This window comes from Mustela nigripes, chromosome 15, assembly GCF_022355385.1.
Source record: "Mustela nigripes isolate SB6536 chromosome 15, MUSNIG.SB6536, whole genome shotgun sequence".
NCBI classification, from domain to species: domain Eukaryota; kingdom Metazoa; phylum Chordata; class Mammalia; order Carnivora; family Mustelidae; genus Mustela; species Mustela nigripes.
Window position 1 is genome coordinate 27,784,451 of NC_081571.1, and position 20,984 is coordinate 27,805,434.

General features: G+C 42.8%; 1 protein-coding gene across 2 annotated transcripts in view; it reads left to right on the plus strand.

The window, feature by feature from the left end:
* Window positions 1–20,984, plus strand: part of LCP1 (lymphocyte cytosolic protein 1) — an 84,857-nt gene that overhangs the window by 22,293 nt on the left and 41,580 nt on the right. The window contains exon 1 of one of the 2 annotated variants that reach the window (XM_059378038.1): window positions 7,067–7,186. The exons of the other annotated variant lie outside the window; for it this stretch is intronic. The gene's annotated coding sequence lies outside the window, so the exon portion shown is untranslated. Of the gene's footprint in view, window positions 1–7,066; window positions 7,187–20,984 lie in introns of those variants that run through there. 2 annotated transcript variants of the gene reach the window in all.

Sequence of the window (20,984 nt, forward strand, 5' to 3'; positions counted from 1 at the left end):
CACATGTAAGAAGGAGGAAAAAATAGGAGTAAATAGGACTCTGGACTGTCCTGCGTCAGTGATGCACTCCTGGCTGAGCTAAGGAAGTAAGGGATGGGGTGCCCAGTGGCTTATTTGTCAGAGGAAGAATGAATTCAGTTTTAGATAATTGGATGCTAGTGGGATTTCAATATAGAATTGCTCATTTTACAATTACGTGTAAATCATTGTTCAGGGAAAAGAGAGTTTGAAAATGGAAAGGATGGTGACCAGTGTCCAAGTCAAATGTTGCCTAAGGCAAGACATGAACACTAAATACAGTCCAGTAGGGCACGGTTTTAGAACCAGCATGAGATGAGCAGCCCAGTAAAGACCGTGGGGGAGTTAGGAAATGAGGGCATCCTTGACTGCTTTTTCTCCTCTGTTCAGTCCCTTTCTTCCTCTGCGTTTAGTCGGCTCCTTTCTGCTCACCCGATTACCAAGCATCCCTGGAATCTGCCCACCTCTCTCTGTCCCACCACCACTTGTCCTCGCCCTACACGGACCCGGAGGCAAAGGCCTCTGGAGTGGTGAGGTCTTTACCTTCTCCAGCCCTGCCCCTTCTCCTGGAGGCGGGGAGGTTTTCCTAAAACATGGGTCTGATTATGTCATTTTCTGTTAGGACGCTGCTAAGAATTGTGTCCTCCCCAAAAGATGTGGAAGTCCTAAACCCCAGTGCTTATGAGTGGGGCCTTATTTAGATACAGGGTATTTGTAGATGATGACGTTAAGATGAGGTCAGAAGGGTGGGCCTTAACCCCATGTGACTGTCTCCATATAGAAAGGGGAAGTTTGGCATAATGAAGACCTGGGTGATGCCGTTGTAAGAAAGGATTACCAGCAAACCACCAGAAAGTGGGAGAGACACAGGACGGGTGTCCCTCACAGCCCTCAGAAGGAACCAACCCCACTGGCACCTTGATTTCAGACTTTTAGTCCCCAGAACCATGAGACGATAAATACCTATTATTGTAAACCACCCAGGTGTGGTTAGTACTTTGTTACAGCTGCTCTAGGAGACTAGGAGAGGCTTTTAAATAACTCCCCATTCCTTTCCGGGTAAAGATCAAACTCTCTAACACAGCTTCGAAGACCCACCACGATCTGGTCTCTGCTGGTTTCCCCAGCCGTGTCTCTTTCTTCGCACCCCGCCCTGATCCTGACCCCCTTGCAGTCTTCCCGGCAGGAGTACTCAGACCCTCTCAGGTTCTAGACGGAGCTTGCTTTCTCTCCCCCGTCATCTTTAGCACATGCCGTTCCCTTGTGTTTAGCACATGCCGTTCCCTTGTGGCCAAAGTCCATTTCTGCCTTTTCCTTCCATCTCCCCCCTCCAGTCAGCTGAGTCCTCTTCATTTTATTCAACAAACATTTTCAAAATGTCAGATAGAGTGTTTAGAAGCTAATAAAGCAGGCACAGCCGTTGGCCTCATGGGCTTCCCAGTCTAGGAGGAGACCCCAGTGTCAAATGAGGTAAGAGTTGACAGGAGACGTGAGCAGAATGTTGGAAGCCATAAATTAGAAGGACAGTGGAAAGTGCTTAAGCTCGCCCAACAGAGCTGGACTGTAGCCTGTAATGAGAGCTGCCGACAAGAAGCATCTCAAACCACACCATGCACCCAGCAAAGCTCCGAACCCTGAGGCATCACATACCTTTGAAGGTCTCTGTGCAAGAAGGAGCTGGAAAACAGGAGGATTGGTAGACAGTTTATACCAGGAGCAGTGCAACCGCCCTGATCATCAACCCTGCCCACCTTGCTATAAAAGAAAAAGGACAAGTCAGAGAAAAAGAAAGAGCCCTTGACTTATTAAAAAGAAGAAGAAGAAATAAAATGTTCAGTGGAAATTTTGAAGAAAAAGTTGAAATACTTCCCTGGCAGTAAAATAGAAAGGCCGAGAGACAGAAAATAGAAGGAAAACAGATAAAATGAAAGGATCAAGGCAGGTAGCCCAACATCCAAATAAATCTAATCTCGAAGAAAGAGAACACAGAAAACAGAGGAAAGGGAGAAAGAGAGAGAGAGAGAGAGAAAACTTCCTGAAACTGAAATATTTGAATTTCCACATTAAGCAATCACGGAGTGCCTAGCACTCAGTGGCTGAAAAATACATACTCGAAGGCATATCATAAAATCTCAGAATGTCAGGCATAACATAAACATCCCAAGTATTTCCAGAAAGAAAAAAAAAAAAAGATAACATTCAAGGGACCTCAAATCAGGATGATATCAGATACTGGAACAGTTCCATCAGAATTTTGAGAGAGAATGATTTCCAGTGTGGCCTTCCAAGAATGAGACTAGACTATACATGTTTTCAGCTATAAAGCATCTCAAGAAATTAATGTTCCATGTAATCTTAGGAATCTGCTAGAGTATGTACTTAGTAAAACAAGGAAGTAGATCAAGAAGATGGAAGGTGTGTGGTATAGAAACAGGAGAATCAGCCCAGAAGGCGAGAAGGGGATTCCCGGGGTGATGACAGAGGGGAGCTTCTGGATGGCACCTGGGCAGCAGGAGTAGACAGGAAGACAGACAACACTATAAAACACCTCTCCAAAAGGAAAAAAAGAGAAACAGATTCATCTCCTGATTTTTTAAATTGTACTCGAGCTCTGTCAGAGAGTTTGGTAAAGAATTAGTAATATTAACATCATACTCCCAAACCTCAACTTTTTTTACAAAAACAAACCTAGGTTTATAGGTCAGCCGGGATGGCTCTGCTTCAGAATGTGGGTCAGCTGGATTCGCCCTGGGCTGTGGGCTGGGTTCGGGTTGACCTCAAGCACCTCCTCATTCCACGTAAACCAAGGTGTGTTATCTTCACAGTAAATGTCCGATGCGCAGGAGACCAGGTCAGATCATGAAAGCGTATTCAAGACCCCGGTTTGTGTCTTGTCTGATAGCATTCGAATGCCCTGTTCCCAGCAAGTTACATGAAATAAGCCTGGGTGGGTTTACCCTACTTTCCTTACCGACCCTAGTGGGAGGTCCTGAAAAGTCTCACAGCAAAGATGTCAGGGTAGAATTCCACAGCAAAGAGGTAGTAAAGAATTGGAAACTATACTGAAAAGAAAGAAAGGAAGAAAGAAAGAAAGAAAGAAAAAGGAAGGAAACACAAAATTGATACCAAATTAAAAGGGCCATTGTGAGGAATGAATGAAATTATATAGGTGCAGAGTCTAGTCCAGAGACAGGTATAAATATTAAAAGATGAGTCAACACTTCCGTACCCCTTATTATGTGCCAGGCACTCTACTGTGGTCTCTATGTCTCTCCATTTAACTGAACCTACACAACAATTGTATAAAGTAGATGCTATTCTTACCCCATTTTCTAGAAAAGGAAACTGAGGCCAGTGAAATGAGTGATTTGCCCAAGGCCACTTGACAAATACAGCTGTAGAGCTGGAGTCCCATGCCAGACAAGCAGCTCACCGTCTTATCTCTTAACCACACATATAGGGGGTGCCTGGGTGGCTCAGGTCATGATCCCAGAGTCCTGGGATCAAGCCCCGCATCGGGCTCTCTGCTCGGCGGGGGCCTGCTTCCTCCTCTCTCTCTGCCTGCTTGTGATCTCTCTCTGTCAAACAAATAAATAAAATCTTTTAAAAAAACAAAACACACATACCACTGCTCTCCGTGTGCCTTCCAGACCCCAAGTCTGGATTAGTGCTGTGTGTTCCCATGGGCACTTCGCTTTTCAACTCATTGTTCTGAGTACTACTTGGCTTTTCCTGTGTCCTTGACTACAGGGGACATTCTAGAGAGGAGGGATTGTGCCCATCTTATTTCCTTTGCTTTCCTACCCATCAAGAGATGGGGTGGGGGGGAGGTTGGGTTACAACAGAATGAAGGAGAGGTGTTCCTCCTTTCGTACCGATCCCACACTGCACGAAGGGGAAGTGAAGGGAGTGTAAGAGATCAAAGACACCAGAAAAATATGCAGTCGTTGATGGAGCAAGGTATTTAAGAAAACAGAAGATACAAGATTAGGATTAAAATGAGCTTTGATACAAGATTAGGATTAAAATGACTGAGAAGACACAAGAACACCTCCTCTAAAGATTCAAAGAGGAAGAAAAGGTGGATCTTGTGGGAGCAGAGGAGGCTGGATGAGGATGCTCAGGCCAGATGACGTGGATCATCTCAGCAAATAAGGGGTGGGGAGGATGCAGGAGGATGGAGTGGGAGATTGAGGCAACAGGAGAAGTGGAGCAAACGTCTAGGGCTCTGTGATCTCTTTAATATTACGATAAGTAATATGAGGAACCCAGGAAGAACACACACACACAAGGTTAGGCATCTAATTTTAGAAGTCGAGAGACACCCCGGTTAATAATGCTTGTCTCAGTAACTAATGAAATTGAATAAAAGTACCTCTGAGCAGAAATTTGATGGCAGGAAGCCTGAATTCTAAGTCTGTATTTCTGTGACTTGTGCTGATGCAGAATTAGGCACGGAATTAGGGACTGAGGCCCTGAGCTTCTGAGCAGCCCAGGGGTGGGGGGAGTAGGGGAGGGCAGTAGCGGTCGAGGGAAGGCAAAGGACAGGCCAGTGAAGAGGTGGCGGAGGTGGCAGTAGAGGCTTATGGACGGTGGAGAGTGGGAGAGGTCCTCTCTGGGTGTCAGCCGTCAGAGGTGTGTGGTCTGTAGAGAACAGAAAAGTAATAGTAAAACCAAAAGTCAGTTTTCTGCCTACTAACATGATGCACAGGCAAGTTCTCAACCCTGACAGTGATAAAATCTGGCCCCCTGAACAAGCCTCGATCTGAGACCTAACCAACGGCCAGTATCTGGGGAGACAGATGCTGCTGGGAGGCAGATAAAAAGATTCTGACAGAGGGAGTAGTCCAGGATGTGGGTGAGGTGCTGGTGGGTGGCTGAGCTGGAGCCGAAGCGGCGTTGGTGCTTGAGGAGAAGAAACCTCCCTCAGCCAGGTGATAAAGTGACACGGTTCCGTGGCTTTCATCTTCTAGAAGCTAGATGTTGTCTGGAATCCTGAATCCTTCTTCTGATGGCTCGTCATCACCGCACGTGTTTCACCTTCTTCCTGTGTCAGCTCTGCTCACATCTTCACCTGCTTCAGTGTTCCATGGCCCTTTCCACCCCTTTCCCTACTAGGTGGCACTCGTTTATGTACACAGTTTTCTTCCCGACTAGACTGTGTGCTCCTGAGAGCAGTGACTGTACCGCACTCATCTCTGAATCCCCAGGGCCTGCAAACAGGCCCCTGATGCTTGTTGAAAGGAGGCACAAATAGATCTTGTGCTTCCTCACAAATTCCTCACATCTCCGATGACCAGACACCAGTAGATACGGGATGGGGCTGCTCTCCTTCTCCCAGGTAAATGCAATGAATGAGTCTCTGTTCCCCTTTAGGACATGTTACTCCTGGGTCTTCATCCCCTTCATCATCATTCCCAACCTGGGACATAGAACCCAACTGGAGGGCTCCATATTTCATATGTTTTCATCCTTAAACCATCAGGACATTATCTGGAGAGTCTGACTGCAGGGCCCAGAATGCGGATTGCTCCCACCAGAGCAGGAACCACTAGCATTTGGCCACTTTGTAGCATGACTGGTACCATCATAATGATGCACGGGTGTTTCTTTGGTGTCCCAAAAGAATTCAGGTGCTTCTGGAAACACCGCTGCATTCTATTAGTTGGGAGTAATTGTGCAATGGAGAAAACAGGGTCTGATGCACCCTCTCAATCTTCTCGGGAGTCACCAGAGGGCTGATAGTTCTCTGGAGGTGAACCACTTCCAGAATGGACCAAATCTCCACTGTCTCTTCCATTACACTGTCCACCCTCTTCATCAAGATGGCCTCCATGTGGTTCTGACCAAGAAGCTGATATACCATGAGCTAATGATGTAGATAAATCAGAAATATCTTGGTTTAACATTTGAGGTCAGAAGCAGGAGCTTTCTAGAGGAGAAATCAAAGAAGCAAAAGAAGTGTAAGGGCAGCTCCCCAACCAGAGTACCCACTAGTGGGGGTTCCAGGACCCCTGTAGCTACAGAAGCCTATAGAATGATCAAGCATGATCAAGTTATCATCGGATTAAAACACAACCATAATCCTCATTCTTCAGTAGCTGACCACTGAAGCTGCACAGCTTTTGGGGGTGATCTGGAGATTACGCTTAATGTATAGTTAATGTGATTTAGGCACTAACACAACCTTCACAGCCTCCGTGAGGCCACGGGCACTTGAGCACTTGACTTTTGAAAATGGGAATTCACCCTCAAGACCAGCATCCAGGGTTTAGACATAGAGTAGAGGGTGTTTTTTGTTTTTTTGGTTTTTTTTTTGTTTTAAATTCTCTTGCTCATTTTATAAAATGTGCATTCAAAAAATAAATCTGATCTTTATGAAGGAAGCTAGCTAACTACCCATTTAACTCTAGCAGCTGCCTGTGTGACCTGCTGGGGCTCTTTATAGAAAACGTCTAAATAATTGAAATCTTTAATTGGGTTAAAGAGATCACTACCACATAGATGTTCTATAAATAAAAGAATGAGTAAATAATATCGTGCCCTTTCTTCCCTTCCCCTTAAAGAGGCCATTTTGTTTTGTTTGCTCCAATAAGATCATTGTTCAGGGACACTCAAGTGAGGTTAGGTTTCGGCTGGGGCGGGGCTTTCCCAAGGAAATCCCTTGTAGTTTGCTTCAGGTGTACCTGCCGCCTTTCCCTCTGGCTACCCCACGAAAAACCAATCATTTGTTTGTCTTTGCTATTAGTAGCCAGGCACCTGGGTTTTGCATTTGCCGTCCAGGTCAGAGCAAGAAGTAAAGGCAGCAAGCTGACCTTGCCTCGTTATCTGGAAATCAGACAGGTTTAAGTAGCCCAGGGAGCCTAAGCGACAGCTAGAGAGAAATGCGTTATAAAGAGGAAGTGGTAAGAGAGTTCTGAATTTCAGTGTGACCTGTTCTGTCAGGTGATTCCTGTGGGGGGAGGAGACATGAAGGGGGAAAAAAAAAAGTTAGGTAAAATGTCCTTATAAAGACAAAATCTATTTCTTTCCCGGCTGATGATTTGTCCTTCTAGTCACTTCCTGCCTTGTGACTGCACACCCGGGTTTGACAAAGTTTTTCTGCAGATCAGAAAGAAGGGGGTTTCTGGTCACACACCAGTACCACTGAGGACAGTTTTTCTACAAGGTAAATTTTCTTCATGTCTTTTTGTCGTTTTGTCGTTTCTAAGTGCTTACGATGTTTGGCTCATTGCGTGGCTCTGTTTCTGTGGACTGTGGGTTCTGCCTTCAGGGGACAGAGGTTCGGCACCTGTCACTCGAGCCCTATGCGAGCCTTGCCATGGTTTAACTGTCCCACCAAGCTACAGTTCAGAGGGGGGCCCCTCAGTTCTCCGGGGTGGCTTCTCCGCTTACCCAATGACTCTTTTTTCCCCCCTTTTAAACCAAACCATGTTCTGATTTATCTCTTGGTCCCTTTCAGGGAGGCTATTTACTGTGATTTTATCTGCCTTAAAATGTTTTCAGGAAAGTGCATATTGATCATTTAGATTGTGCTGCTCATTGGCCTAGTGGGAATAGTTTAATTTTAGCTCCTGTGGTTCTGTTTTTCTAAAAAAGTTGCTTTGCAGTACTTGAGTGGATATATTCACATCTTGAGTCACACGTTACTGAGTGAGTTACTGGGTATTTGAGTGATTTTGGCGCCAACGGTTTTTCATGGGTGTGTTTAATAACCACAAGGCATCTCAGAGGCCTCTCCTTCATTTATTTTGTAAAAATAAAAGCAATTTGTTTGCTTAATTGTACTGTTTTTACAGAATTGGCTGAACTATTGGGTAGGCTTATGACCAAACAAATGACTGATAAAAACCAGAAATCCCGATAGAGTTGATATGGGATAGTCTCTCCAGAAGCTCTGTTGAAATTGTAGGCTTTGGGTCTTGTAGCATCAACCTTCATTTAATTATCCTATCCAACAGTTATTGAGAACCATAGACAGAGGGTAAACATAAAAAGCCATTGGGACTGGAAATGGATTAATTTAGCAGGATGCTTATCAAAACCCATTTTTTTTTTTTCAATAGAGCAACTTGTGTTCTAAAGTTATTTCCTCAGGACAACTTAAAAAAGAAAAACCATCTCAGTTGACAATGGTGTTTTATTTGCCATGTCTTCATTTTAAACTTACATAAATTGATCATAAACTGGTTCTTATTAAATAAACATTTTCAGAGAACATCTGCACACGCAGATTTGAATGGAATTAGTTGTGTGCCCATAAATGTGAATTTCTGAAAGTGGCAAAATGTGGCTATCCATATTGTTTTACACATCTTTCCTGAATGGTTTCATACTAGCAAGCATGTGGAAATTGGGGAGGAGGATCTGCATCCTAGAAAACAACAAATTTAAAAAACAATGCTCTGTCTTATTTCCAGTAAAACTATTAGTGAGAACAAAATAAATCAGAATGTGAAGTTGTATCAGTATTTTCCTTACTTTGTGAGGAAGTAAAACAGAATGTGATAAGTTAATTCAAAATAGAAAAAAAAAAGTCTCTTGACTTAAATCACGTTTAGACTGTTAAAGTGTCAACCAGATACGTTATAAAATGCCCTTTTCTCTTCATTTCAGCTCACCCCTAGTAACTTCAGGGAAAAATCCTCTGGGTCTTGTCCTTTGAACAAAGACTGCTGTAGTGGGACCTTTCATTCACTATCTCAGGGATGATTTCATTATCACATTTTAAATTTTGTCTCCTTTAGTTTATAATGGGGAGTATGCCTGACACAATCAGTAATTTGGCAAACAATTTCAGTATTTAAATCTCATTTCTAATTCCTTTTCCTACCCCTTTGAAGAAGGGGAGGAGGCCAGCAAGTGAAGTGTCGTTCAAATATTACCTACTTAGAGAAGACAAGTAATAATATTATTATATTATAATATTTTTATGTCCTTCCAATGTGAAGCCACTCTTTATGCATCATCTCATGTAATTCTCTCAACTGCTCTTTAGACCTGAGGAGTGGACTCAGCATGGAAGAAACTGGCCAAAGGTCACTGGGCATTTGGAGGGTCGAGGGATGGTAGATAGCCAGGATTGTCGGCTCCATATTCCTTCTCAATAAGCAGCTGTCTATTCTAGATCCCCTCTTCCACACCAGCATATTTTTCCCACATGTAGATTATTATAGACTTTTTTCAGAAGCTGACTGGAGAGATCTTGGTGCTCACAATTTTAAGGGAGGGAGGAAGAGAAACGAGAGAGAGAGAGAGAGAGAGAGAGAGAGAGAGAGAAAGAAGAGGGGAAAAAAATGGCAATAAATCCAGAAGCATTTTTATTTTTATAAGTAAGAGTTATCATTGTGGGTTTCATGTAATAATAGAATAAAGAAGCATTCTCTTTTAATTTATCATTTTACTAAAGAATTGAGTGCCTTCACCAACTTGCCTCAACCACTTCCCCAACCTTATTTCTTGTCACTTCCTTCTGCTCTGGCTCTCCCCCATCCTCTCTTGGCCACGTTCTGGGTACACAAGACCACAAGCCGCCAGAAAGTTCCAAGCTCTTTCACTTTTTTTTTTTTTTTTTTGCTCCAACTGTTGCACCAATTGCTTTCTTTTATTTGTAACACTTACGGTCAGTTTTCCAGACTCACGTCAGGAAGCGTGTCCTTTTTGAGGTCTTCCCTTCTGGACCCTTCCCCTGTCTCCCTTGCCCCCACTAACGGTTTCTCCTGTGTGTGCCTGCTTAGGGCTTTGATCTTAGAGTAAGTATAGCAGTAATCATACTGTTGTTTGCTGACAGCCTGAGCTCCTTCTCTTGCTCTAATGACACTGACTAAATTGAAAAATTGTCTCAAGTATTTTCTGTCAGCTCCTTAGATATGCACGGAACTCTTTTCTCTGACTTCACCTCTTAATATTTACTGAGACCCCCCAGTGACTGTTGTGAAAAGAGCTACAGTAATCATACAATATTTTGTATTCTACCATGCTTCCTCTTTGCCAAAACACTATTCTTTATTTTAGCTTCAAAGCACTAAATATCGAGTTCAGTGTATTTAAGAAATTGTCTGATGACCACAACAAACAGACAAAATTATGATTTTCATTCTTTGAGCTAAAACTTAACTGCTCTTAGCAAAACTATTGCACCGACAGTGGGCTTCTTTGATGACTGGAAACCCATTAACTTTTGCTTAATTACTTTGGATTATTCTAGAAAGTTCTCAACTCAACTTCTTGTTATTTACAAAATAAAGACCTTTTATGTATACAGGAGAAAAGGCAAACAAATTTTTATATTAGTTAAGGTGAAATAAAATTAAGAAACTCGCTCATGAGATTGTATTAATGAAGGGTCACAATTTATAAAGTAAGATTGTAAAAGTACTGGATTTTATGACTAATAGTAGATTTTATAACAGAGTGACATCATTTATATTAATCTCATGGTCTCTTTAGGGTTTTTTGTCGGCTGGTTTCCCAACCTCAGAAATCAACTGAAATAAGGCTATGCATCTTCCCATTGAACCCTGGAGGCATAAAAATTAGAATTAGAGCCCCACCAAAATATAAAACTAACCATCGTCAACCGATTCCAAGAGTTTCATGTTTCCCTATTTTGCCATGTGGCAATGCACTTAAATCAAAAAAGTGTTCATGTTTCGGGCCACCTGGGTGGCTCAGTGCGTTAAGCATACAACTCTTGATTTCAGCTGAGGTTGTGATTGCAGGGTCATGGGTTTGAGCCCATCAGGCTCCCTGCTCACTGGAAAGTCTACTTGGGATTCTCTCTCTCCCTCTCCCACCGCTCTCACTCTCTCTTTAAAATAAATAACTAAATGTTTAAAAAAAAAAAGCTTAAGCTTGATGGGATTGGGAGGGAGACAAACCATAAGTGACTCTTAATCTCACAAAACACACTGAGGGTTGCTGGGGGGAGGGGGATTGGGAGAAGGGGGGTGGGGTTATGGACATTGGGGAGAGTATGTGCTATGGTGAGTGCGGTGAAGTGTGTAAACCTGGTGATTCACAGACCTGTACCCCTGGGGATAAAAATATATGTTTATAAAAAATAAAAAAAATTTTTTAAAAAGTTTAAGCTTTAAGTTAAAAAAAAAAAACACAACACATTTCACACTGTTTCCATTTTGAAGTTCTAAGAAGTTGCCATCACATTCTAGGGGCGCCTCCCTCAAGCTGCCCAGATGGCATCTCCTCTGGCTTTCCTCGGTTCCCTCCTGAATCAACTTCCTTAAACTATCAGACTGTCCCCATTGTTTTGGTTTGCCAGGTTTGGTGATTACAGCAGTCTTCCCTGTAATTTCGTCATCTCTCCATTTTGTAAGACACAGCGAATAGCAGAGCGGGGGAATGGAAGAATTTCAGTTTCTCACCCTAATAATAATAGCTGACAGTTACCTATTACTCACTTCGGACTGAGTGTTTTCCTAAGTGTTTCTAACCATATTGATGCATTTAGTCATCGCTACAATCTTGTGAGGTGGTTAGAGTGTTATCTTCATATTTAAAGACAAGTTAATGCATTCAAATATTTTATTACTTTAATTTTCCACAGCTGAATCAGTTCTGTATAACTGCTAGGTTCCAAGAGAAGTAATATTCTCCTGGAATAAACAGACAGTGACCATGGGGCTTATTTGTACCAAAGCTCTTGAGTTGAGCTCAAATAATCATAATCTATCCCAAATAAGTACAGTTATATTATAATTTGCGTTTGTCAAACAGACTTCTTCTTCGTCCGTCATCAGCAGCAGCATTTACCCCACACCTCTGTGCACTTGACTAAGTATTTAGTTTTTACCAATTTATAGATCTCTGCATGGGTCACAAAACATGACTTGTACCTCAAAATCTTTTAAAAGTTCCCCATCTTTGAAGGTTGGAATAATATTTTCAGTCAAATGGTCTTCATATTTTCTGATTGTTGTGACCAATAGACACAAATAAATAATTTAATATTTATGCTGAAGTCCATATACCCATATTTATACAGTATTGGCCAAATACAGACATCCTACAAACTGAAAGAATGAAAGAGTGTTTTAATTGTGGGTTGAAAATAGAGGAGGAAATGTGACCCACTTTTAAAGTTAAAATAAGTTTTGGTGAGCTTCAGAGCCACACCTATGCGTCAGGCCCGTTTGTAAGTTAAAAGGAGTCTTGTTTCTCAAATATGGTCATTCGTTTTTGTCTGGGAGGAAAGATGTTAAACTGAGCAACTAGCAAAGCCACAGTCCTGTGGTTGCAGTCTTGATTCTTGTTTTAGTCCAGCACCAATTGTATGACAGATGGACATTCTCTGTCTTCTCTCTCTCTCTCTCTCTCTCGGTCACACACACATATACACACACCTTCCTGAGTGGCTGAGCTGAAGTGGAAAAGTGATTATGTTCTCCACAGGCAGAAAAGCTAAGACGCCAAATTCTACAGGCAAATGAATTATGCATGTGAATTGCAATCTCCTGGATAATGTGTTTTCCTTTTTTTCTCTGGTTGTACTTTCAAGAGGGAAGTGAATTAATGGAATAATTACTTTGCGTTTAAACAACAGCCTGCATTTTGATCCCCCAGTTGGGTCGTCAGCACCCAGATTTATGCAAGCTATGTATCCAAATATATGAAGTTAAGAGGTGCACAGATGTATTTGTATAAAATTTACATCTTCCTTTTGCCATTTCTCAGGCAAAATTTAGAATTCAGCTTGTGTCTTTGTTAACCTCTGGTGTAGCATTTTAAAACGTTGGGTCCTCTACACCTCCTTGACATCATCAGCTCAGGTTATCTTCACCACAAGGGTCCCTAAGGAGAAATCCAGGTGACGTGTGCTAAGTGAAACTACAAACACAATGAGTGACATCTATGGTGCTGGCTTTACTGCACACCCCCTTCTCCATATTAAAAATGGGAGACGAACTTTCTCTGTTGTTTCCAGTGCTTTATAAACATAAAAAAAATCTACCCTTTGGAAAGACAGAATACTATGGTCACCTTGCAGACATTTTTCAGATTTTCCCCTTCCCTCATTGTCTTTCAGATTAAGATTTTTTTTTTTCATCAAAATATCCTTGACTCTTTGTTTCTTGCCAGCAACCACAGAGAAAGGCAATTATAATACTTCATCTGTTTGGTGATCATATAGACTGTATATAGTATATATTGTGTTTAACATTGTATCTAATGTTAGCTTTTTAAACTTTGGGAGTAGGACTGTCCTTTATCTGCATGAAACATGGTATTGGTATACAGAAGGAGAGCAAATTTGGATTCACTTTCTAGCCTTGTACTAAGTGTGGAGCCTGAGCAAGTCTCCATTTCTTCTTCTGTAAAATGGGGGAAAGTACTGTTTCCTTGGTCTGTTCTTGGGTTCCTTTTTCTCTTCCTCTCCCCCCCACCATCAGCCACTGTGCACACTTCACTCTACTACACACCTCACTATGGACTGACCGGCCCCTTGCTATTTGGTAGGTGCCGCGCTAAACCCTTGACATATATTTACTCTTCCATTTTCACACCAAAGCCAGATTAGGTCAATGTGGTCCTATTCTTATAACAGATGGCCGAACTGAGGTTTGGGGAAGGTTACATCTGAGGTCCCAGAGCCAGTACGTGCCAGAGCCAAGATTTACACCCTGCCTCTTTCCCATTTTATAGTCACAGTTTCTTAAAGGTGTTTTAAAATTTTTGACAAATGAAATGTTATCACAAATCCCATTGTCAGTTGGTATTGGTAAATATTTGCCAACCAAACCGTGGCTTCCAACAGAGTGAAGATAAGTATAGCCCATCAAATTAATACAAATCTCCTGCCTTTGTGTATCTGTTAGTCCTCATTTTGTTTTTTATGAGAATGAGCTTGTCGTTAGAGGTTCTAGAACAACTACCCCATGGAGCCTATAGAAAATGAGGTCATATTATTAAGAATTATTAAGTCATTGCTAATATACAAATGTGGGCTGCACATTGTCTTGGTAGTTTTCCAGCTCCAACAGTAATAGAGGAAATGCCTGGAGAACCAGGGAGCAGAGAGAAGTAGGGTTCAGGATGACGGAATCAGTCGCCGGGCACTGGTACAGCCCTGAGACCGAGGAGGTATGGGCCGATGGTCCATAGAGTGTCATTTCTTTTTGTGACTCATGGTGGATGTGGTCAGGCTTTTAAAGTTGCTGTACATTTTCGTCCTCTGGGTCGCACTTCCTCAACTGTTAGTAGGTACTTTCCATCATTTCGGTATTTCAGTCAGTATTTCAGGCGAGGCTAGGCCCAGAGCCCCTTGACAAGTCAACCTGAGATCAGCCAGTACCAGTACCACCAGCTTCTCATCTGTGGCATCCATCACTCCTGCAATGCCTTTTGAAACTGCCTTCAAAGACTCTGGATGGGAAATGTAGTAAAAGAGCCCAAAGAAGCCAACCTAAGGACAGTTGAAGATAGAACATAGATGTGAAATCTAGATTTATACACACACACACACACACACACAGCATACATACAGTTAAGTGTGGATTTTAGATGGTGACTATACATAATATTTTATATAATTTATAGTGGAACTTGAGTTTGTTCCCCACGATAATTTTATGAAAGTTCTTTTTTTAAAATTTTCCCCTTCATTTCTTGACTCTTTCCTTCCTTCCTTCACCAAGCACTGTTGTATACAATTTAAACCCTTTGTCTCATTGAATTCTAATGCAGCCCTATAGAGTGAGCCCTGTAAATTGCATTACTAATGTCCCTTTTTTACATATGAACATATGAAGAAACTGAGGCTCAGAAAACTTAAGGAACATGTACAGAAACACATAGCAAGAAGCAGTTGCATAGAAACTCATCATTTTTTCACCATACCATGCTGCTTCCTATTTATTATAGATATACAAATATTATATAACTTCCCAAAGGAAGGCAAGATCACTAGCATTTATTCTTTCTTTTTTCTTTCTTCCTTCCTTCCTTTCCTTCTTTCTTTCTTTATTTCTAATTACACTATGTTAGTCACCATACAGTGCATCATTAGTTTTTGATGTAGTGTTCCATGATTCATTGTTTGCGTATAACACCCAGTGCTCCATGCAATATATGCCCTCCTTAATACCCATGCATGGGCTAACCCACTCCCCCACCTGATCATTAGCATTTGGATGAGGTTTAGGGGATGCCTGACATGCCTTTTGGTTTTTTTTTTTTTTCAATTTTTAATTTTTTTTTATTTACTTATTTTTTATTTATTTTCAGCATAACAGTATTCATTATTTTTGCACCACACCCAGTGCTCCATGCATTCTGTGGTCTCTATAATACCCACCACCTGGTACCCCCAACCTCCCACATCCCACCCCTTCAAAACCCTCAGATTGTTTTTCAGAGTCCATAGTCTCTCATGGTTCACCTCCCCTTCCAATTTCCCCCAACTCCTTTCTCCTCTCTATCTCCCCATGTCCTGACATGCCTTTTTGCTGGCTTGGACAGGGTAGCAATGGGAGAAGCTGTCAACTATGGAGCCCAGGCCATTCTGGAAGGTGTGGGAGAAGAACCTCCTCCCATTTTCCTCTCCACCTACCTCCCTAAGCTATAAAGCACATTTCATGGACTTTGCATTTCAACAGGTTTGTTTGTTTGTTTGTTTGTTTTTACTCTATTAGGTAGTTTAAATGTGAATGGACTTCTGTTTTTCCCATATCTTAGCTAGTCTAAACTAGCATTCTCCAGGCTCTACTTCTCCTTTCAGACCAATCACTGACTCACTGTGAGACTCTGGGGAGCAACTTTTCCGGGCCCCCATTTCCCATTTTGTAATATGTCCAGTTCCTTCCTCACTCTGTAGGGCTGTATTTTCTAGATGGGAGATGGTGATATGAGGAGAAAGCGATGTCCATACAAAAGGCAGAAATGGCTTCTAGGTGCAATCATTTTATTGCCTGAGGAGGTTGGAGAGTGTCTTACCTAGAGGACATGCTGTAAGCATTGTGACTGAAGATAGAAAGGAGAGCCTAGACCACCAAGGTTTTTCTTCTAGAAACAAGAGGAAGGCAGCCATGCCGGCACTTCCCCAAATTCTTCTGGGAGCTGCCTTCAGGGCCAGTAATGCCAAACCCCGGCAGCTTCCTTGGCAATCTTCTCAGGCTTGTCTCCTCACTTCGTGGGACTGTTTTCTCTTATCCAGTAGTCCCCCCTTTCCCATGGTTTCGCGTCCACAGTTTCAGTTACCAGAACGTCCTCCTTCAGATGTATTTTCAGAAGGTCAAAGGTCAACAGTAGCCTACTAGTTGTACATCACTCTGCCTCCGTCATTCACCTCACTTCGTCTCACAGGCATTTTATCATCACACATCTCCACAAGAAGGGCGAGTACAGTGCAGTAAGAGATTCTGAGAGAGAGACCACACTCACATCCGTTTTATTGCAGAGTATTAGAATTGTTCTCTTAGCTACTATTGCCAGTCTCTTACTGTGCCTACATTGTAAATTAAACTTTACCATAGTTGTGTATATATAAAGGAAAACATAGTATTTGTAGGGTTTGGTACTATCTGTGGTCTCAGGCATCCACTCGGGATCTGGGAACGTCTACCCCACAGATAGGGGGGTACCACTGTATGGAGAAACGGAGGGTCCTTTTCCATTCTGTCTTTTTGGAAAATTACAACTAGTTCTTTAAGATGTAACTCAATGAAGGTCAGTATCACCGCCTTTGGACAGCGTTCCCTTCTCTTCTGGGACAGAGATAAGTGCTTCCCTCTCCCGGCTCCCACAGCACCATGATCATAAGCCCTTTGGAGTGTGGAGGTCAGGCTGGCCTCTGAGATGCACTGGCTTCTTCTTTCACAGGACAGGTTGTCATGTAAGAGCAGGGATTTCCCCCTCTTCATCTTTGCATCTCCAGCACCTAGAAGGAGGCCAGCGCTTTACGAAATGTGATTGGCTGACAGGTGTGGAGCTTCTAACAAAGACAAGCCCTCGTGCACCAGAGGCAGGAGGCGGGGGCAGGGAAAGGCAAGATCCCCCTCGAGGTGTTTTCTCACTCTTAACTCTTCCCTCAAGATGGTGAAGAATTGCAGAGAAGAAACATTTAGAACATCTCAAAAGAGTCCAGGAAGAGCCCCAGCCATAGGTAAAATCTTGCAAAGGGTGTGAGGTCAGAGCTGCGTAACCCCAAAGGAGAGCAGAGAACCTTAAGATGCAGAAATCCAGTGGTCACAGGCACAAGGAAAGGTGCCTCCAGTAAGACCTACACGGTGTTGGCCTGCAGTGTGGGGCAGTGTCCCTTGCTGACCCTCCCCCCGGGCTCTGGAGTAAGTGTAAGGCTTCCCTAGTCATAGCAGGGTAACCCTGAGCCCATTATTAAAATCTCAGTTCCCTCATCTACAAAGAGAAAATCACAATAATGCTGCATAGGATTGTGGCTAACGTTAAGTGTGATAATGCATATAAAACACTTAGCATTGACTAACCATTCACTGAACATTAGCTGACCTTCCCATTTGTCCTTTAGCTATTGTTGTCTCTGACTCCAACATAGATGGAGAGAACATTTTATGGAGAGAATAAGGATTAATCATCCTGTATGAATATGAAAAAAAGGCTCCTCATCTGTGGAAATCCAGGTGTCACTTCTTCCAGGGGCTGTGCTTGGCTCTCCAAGGGAGAGCTCTTCTCCCCCTTCCTGTGGATCTAAATTTCCCTTCATATTCTAGTGACTGGAATCCATCCTCCATACTAAACAGGCTGGGGCCACACCTAATCCTTGTGTTGCCAACATCTAACCCAGGACCTGCACAGAGCAGGTATTTGGCAGATATTTATTGAAAGAGGAAATGTACAGACATATTTTCATAGTCCAGATTGTTCCATGCAAGTTACATTCAGGGGACCTCTAGCACCCATTCCTCGCTGTTTCCTGGGTGCTCCTGGCTCCTGGACTTGGAGCCGCCCAGCTGCTCTGCCCCCCCTTTAGCTCACAGCTTTATCTCTGCAGGACTCCTGTCAAAGTCAGACACTGTACTTAGAGACCCACTGCCAAGCATCACAGGCAGCCAGCAGGGTTTCCAGAGACAGCTTGAAGGATCCCCAGGCCCAGGCTTTGCTACCACACAAGCAGAAACCCGCTGGCAAAGGCCGGGCAGGGCCAGGGAGCCTTCCGCAGCCAGTTGGAAGACTGCCTAGGGACACTAGCCTCTCTTCACACCCATAGCAACTCAGCAAGGTCATTCTTCCAGCAAAATGGTTTCACAAAATTTGAAACATTCGCTCACTTGCTCTAGGCCTTTGTCCCTTTCCACGGGAGGGATATTTTTAGAATATTATCGTTAAACTCTTCAAAGGAGGTAAGAGTAGACTTCTCAAGCCCTGTATGCTATCAGTTAATGGGTTTGTTCATTCACCTGGTTACCTGCCAGGTGACAGCTCCATGAGGTGACCTCCGGTCTAGATGTCCAGCGGTGATCTCACAGTCTGCTGAAAGAGTGGATATGCACCCAGAAGCCACATGCTCAGGTCAGGAACAGAGCTGAGGGTAGAAAAAGCTCACTGATTCCCAACTGACAGCCAGAACAGAGTGTCTGAAGCCATGCAGATGTTTTTAGAAGTCTGAGGGTGTCATTTTAGTTTTTATCTGTAAATTTGGCATTTTATCCTTTGAACATGGTGCCTCAGGGTGAGTTGTTTTAATGGGGTTTGCTTTTTTTGGTTACAAAGGAAAATCAGAGGCCCTCAATGCAAAGTCAAGGGGAAAAAAAACAAAAAACACAACAACACCCAGAAGAAGTCATTTACCTAGCCTTGGTCATTTTAACCTAGAAGATGCCAATAGTACGTGTACATAGGATTTAGCACCTGTTGTTTGTAGCCCAGGACCTAGGACCTTTGTAGCCTGACAGTATCTTCTCAATACATAGAGAGGTTTTTGTTTTGTTTTGTTTTGTTTTGTTTCCATTAAGTTCTTCATTAAGTTCTTCGTCATGTACAGGAAACACATGAAATTATATTTATTAAATATTTGAAATCATGGGGGAATTAAAGTTACTGTATATTGAGCAGGTCTTACTTCAAGAACAGCATGACCTCTTGAGTTTGGAAACTTATAACGGAAAGAGGAAAAGGAAGGAGACCCAGACTCCAATCCGAGCACGCTCTGTGGCAGGAAGAGGGTGGCCAGATAGATTATCTCTACGGTCCCTTCTCCTCTACATTCTATGACGCTGTTCTTCTTCTTCTTCTTCTTCTTTTTTTTTTAAGATTTTATTTATTTATTTGACAGAGAGAGACATAGTGAGAGAGGTAACACAAGCAGGGGGACTGGGAGAGGAAGAGGCAGGTTTCCTGCTGAGCAGGGAGCCCGATGCGGGACCCTGAGATCATGACCTGAGCCAAAGGCAGACACTTTAGAACTGAGCCACCCAGGCGCCCCTGACTCTCTTATTTTTATGTCATCATTTAAGGAAGTTGCCATAGACCCAGAATATAGCAAAGAAAAGGTTTGGAAGATAAGTCCCCAAAAACAGGTTAAAAGAATTAAAAAAAAAAAAAAAAAGGGTTTGGTGGCGATCACTTAAGGCATGTGACAGAATTTTTATGAATTGAGCCGCTTCTCTAATTCCCTCTGAGAATAGCTCAAGAGAGAGCAAGTTTTCATCGTATCAGAAAAGATTTAGGTTACAGGTAGGGATATGAGACACCAGAGAGGTGATAGGGTTTCCTTATTTGGATATTTTTAAGAAAATAGTAGGTGGCTGTCTTTCTGGGCCAGTTTGCATACAGCCTTGCCTAGAAACTGGGAGTGAACTGGATCAGCATGTCTTAAGCTGTTCACAGATTTGACATCTCAGAAAGCAGGTCCCATGTGCTGCTTTGGTTAACTTCGCTGCTCTGTGTTGAGCCACCAAGCAAGGGGCATCTGCCTTGGTCAGTGAGGAGAATGCATGAGGACAGAGATTTACCTGCCGCTGAGGTAAGGGCAGGAGCCGGGAGGGGCTGGGAGATGCTGGGTCCTTTTTCAGAGACTGTGCCTCCCCGAGAACGCCCATCGGGGTGACTGCCATGGCTCCTGATGGCCCCCTCCCTATCTCTAGGCCCATTTGAAATACACCTTCTCTAGGCTCTAACTTGTGCACACACTTACCAGCTAGTGAATAGACTTGGAACTTTTTTTTTTTTAATTTTTTATTTTTTATAAACATATATTTTTATCCCCAGGGGTACAGGTCTGTGAATCACCAGGTTTACACACTTCACAGCACTCACCAAAGCACATACCCTCCCCAATGTCCATAATCCCACCCCCTTCTCCCAAACCCCCTCCCCCCAGCAACCCTCAGTTTGTTTTGTGAGATTAAGAGTCACTTATGGTTTAGACTTGGAACTTTTTAACATGGAAGGGATTTCATCTCTCAATTTATAGATGAGGAAACAGAGGTCCAAGGAGGCAAATCAGAGCCCGACAGTCCTCAGACAGTACGCTAGGTCTCCCAGGCCCCCACGTGGGGCTCTGTGTCCCAATTCTCCTCAGTTATTTCGGTTAAGGTTTCCTTGGAGATGTACATGTGTATAAATTATCTGGCTACCTTTTTGCATGGCTGATTTAGATGTTTTCTCTTTTTACTTTTTGGTAAGTTTCTATGCTAATTTCTTACTCTTGGTAATCTTTTTTCCTCTCACGGCCCTGTTTCACATGTTTGTTTTTGATCTTCAAAACTTTTTGCATTGCTTAACCATCTTAAAGTGAACTAAACTTTAAGCATTAAGTGAACTAAAATCTGTGCATCACATTTGAAACCTGACATTTAACTGTGGGCTTCTTGAAGTTCGAGGCTTTGCAACCCCTGTGCTCATAGTCCAGCTATAAGAGTGGTGCTTTGCACCTAGTCTTATAGAGGATGAGAAAGAATGAATAACTGAACAATGAATGAATGGTGTCTGGTATTGAGGTAATTGAATAGTAGGTAATCTGCTAGTCTGTAATA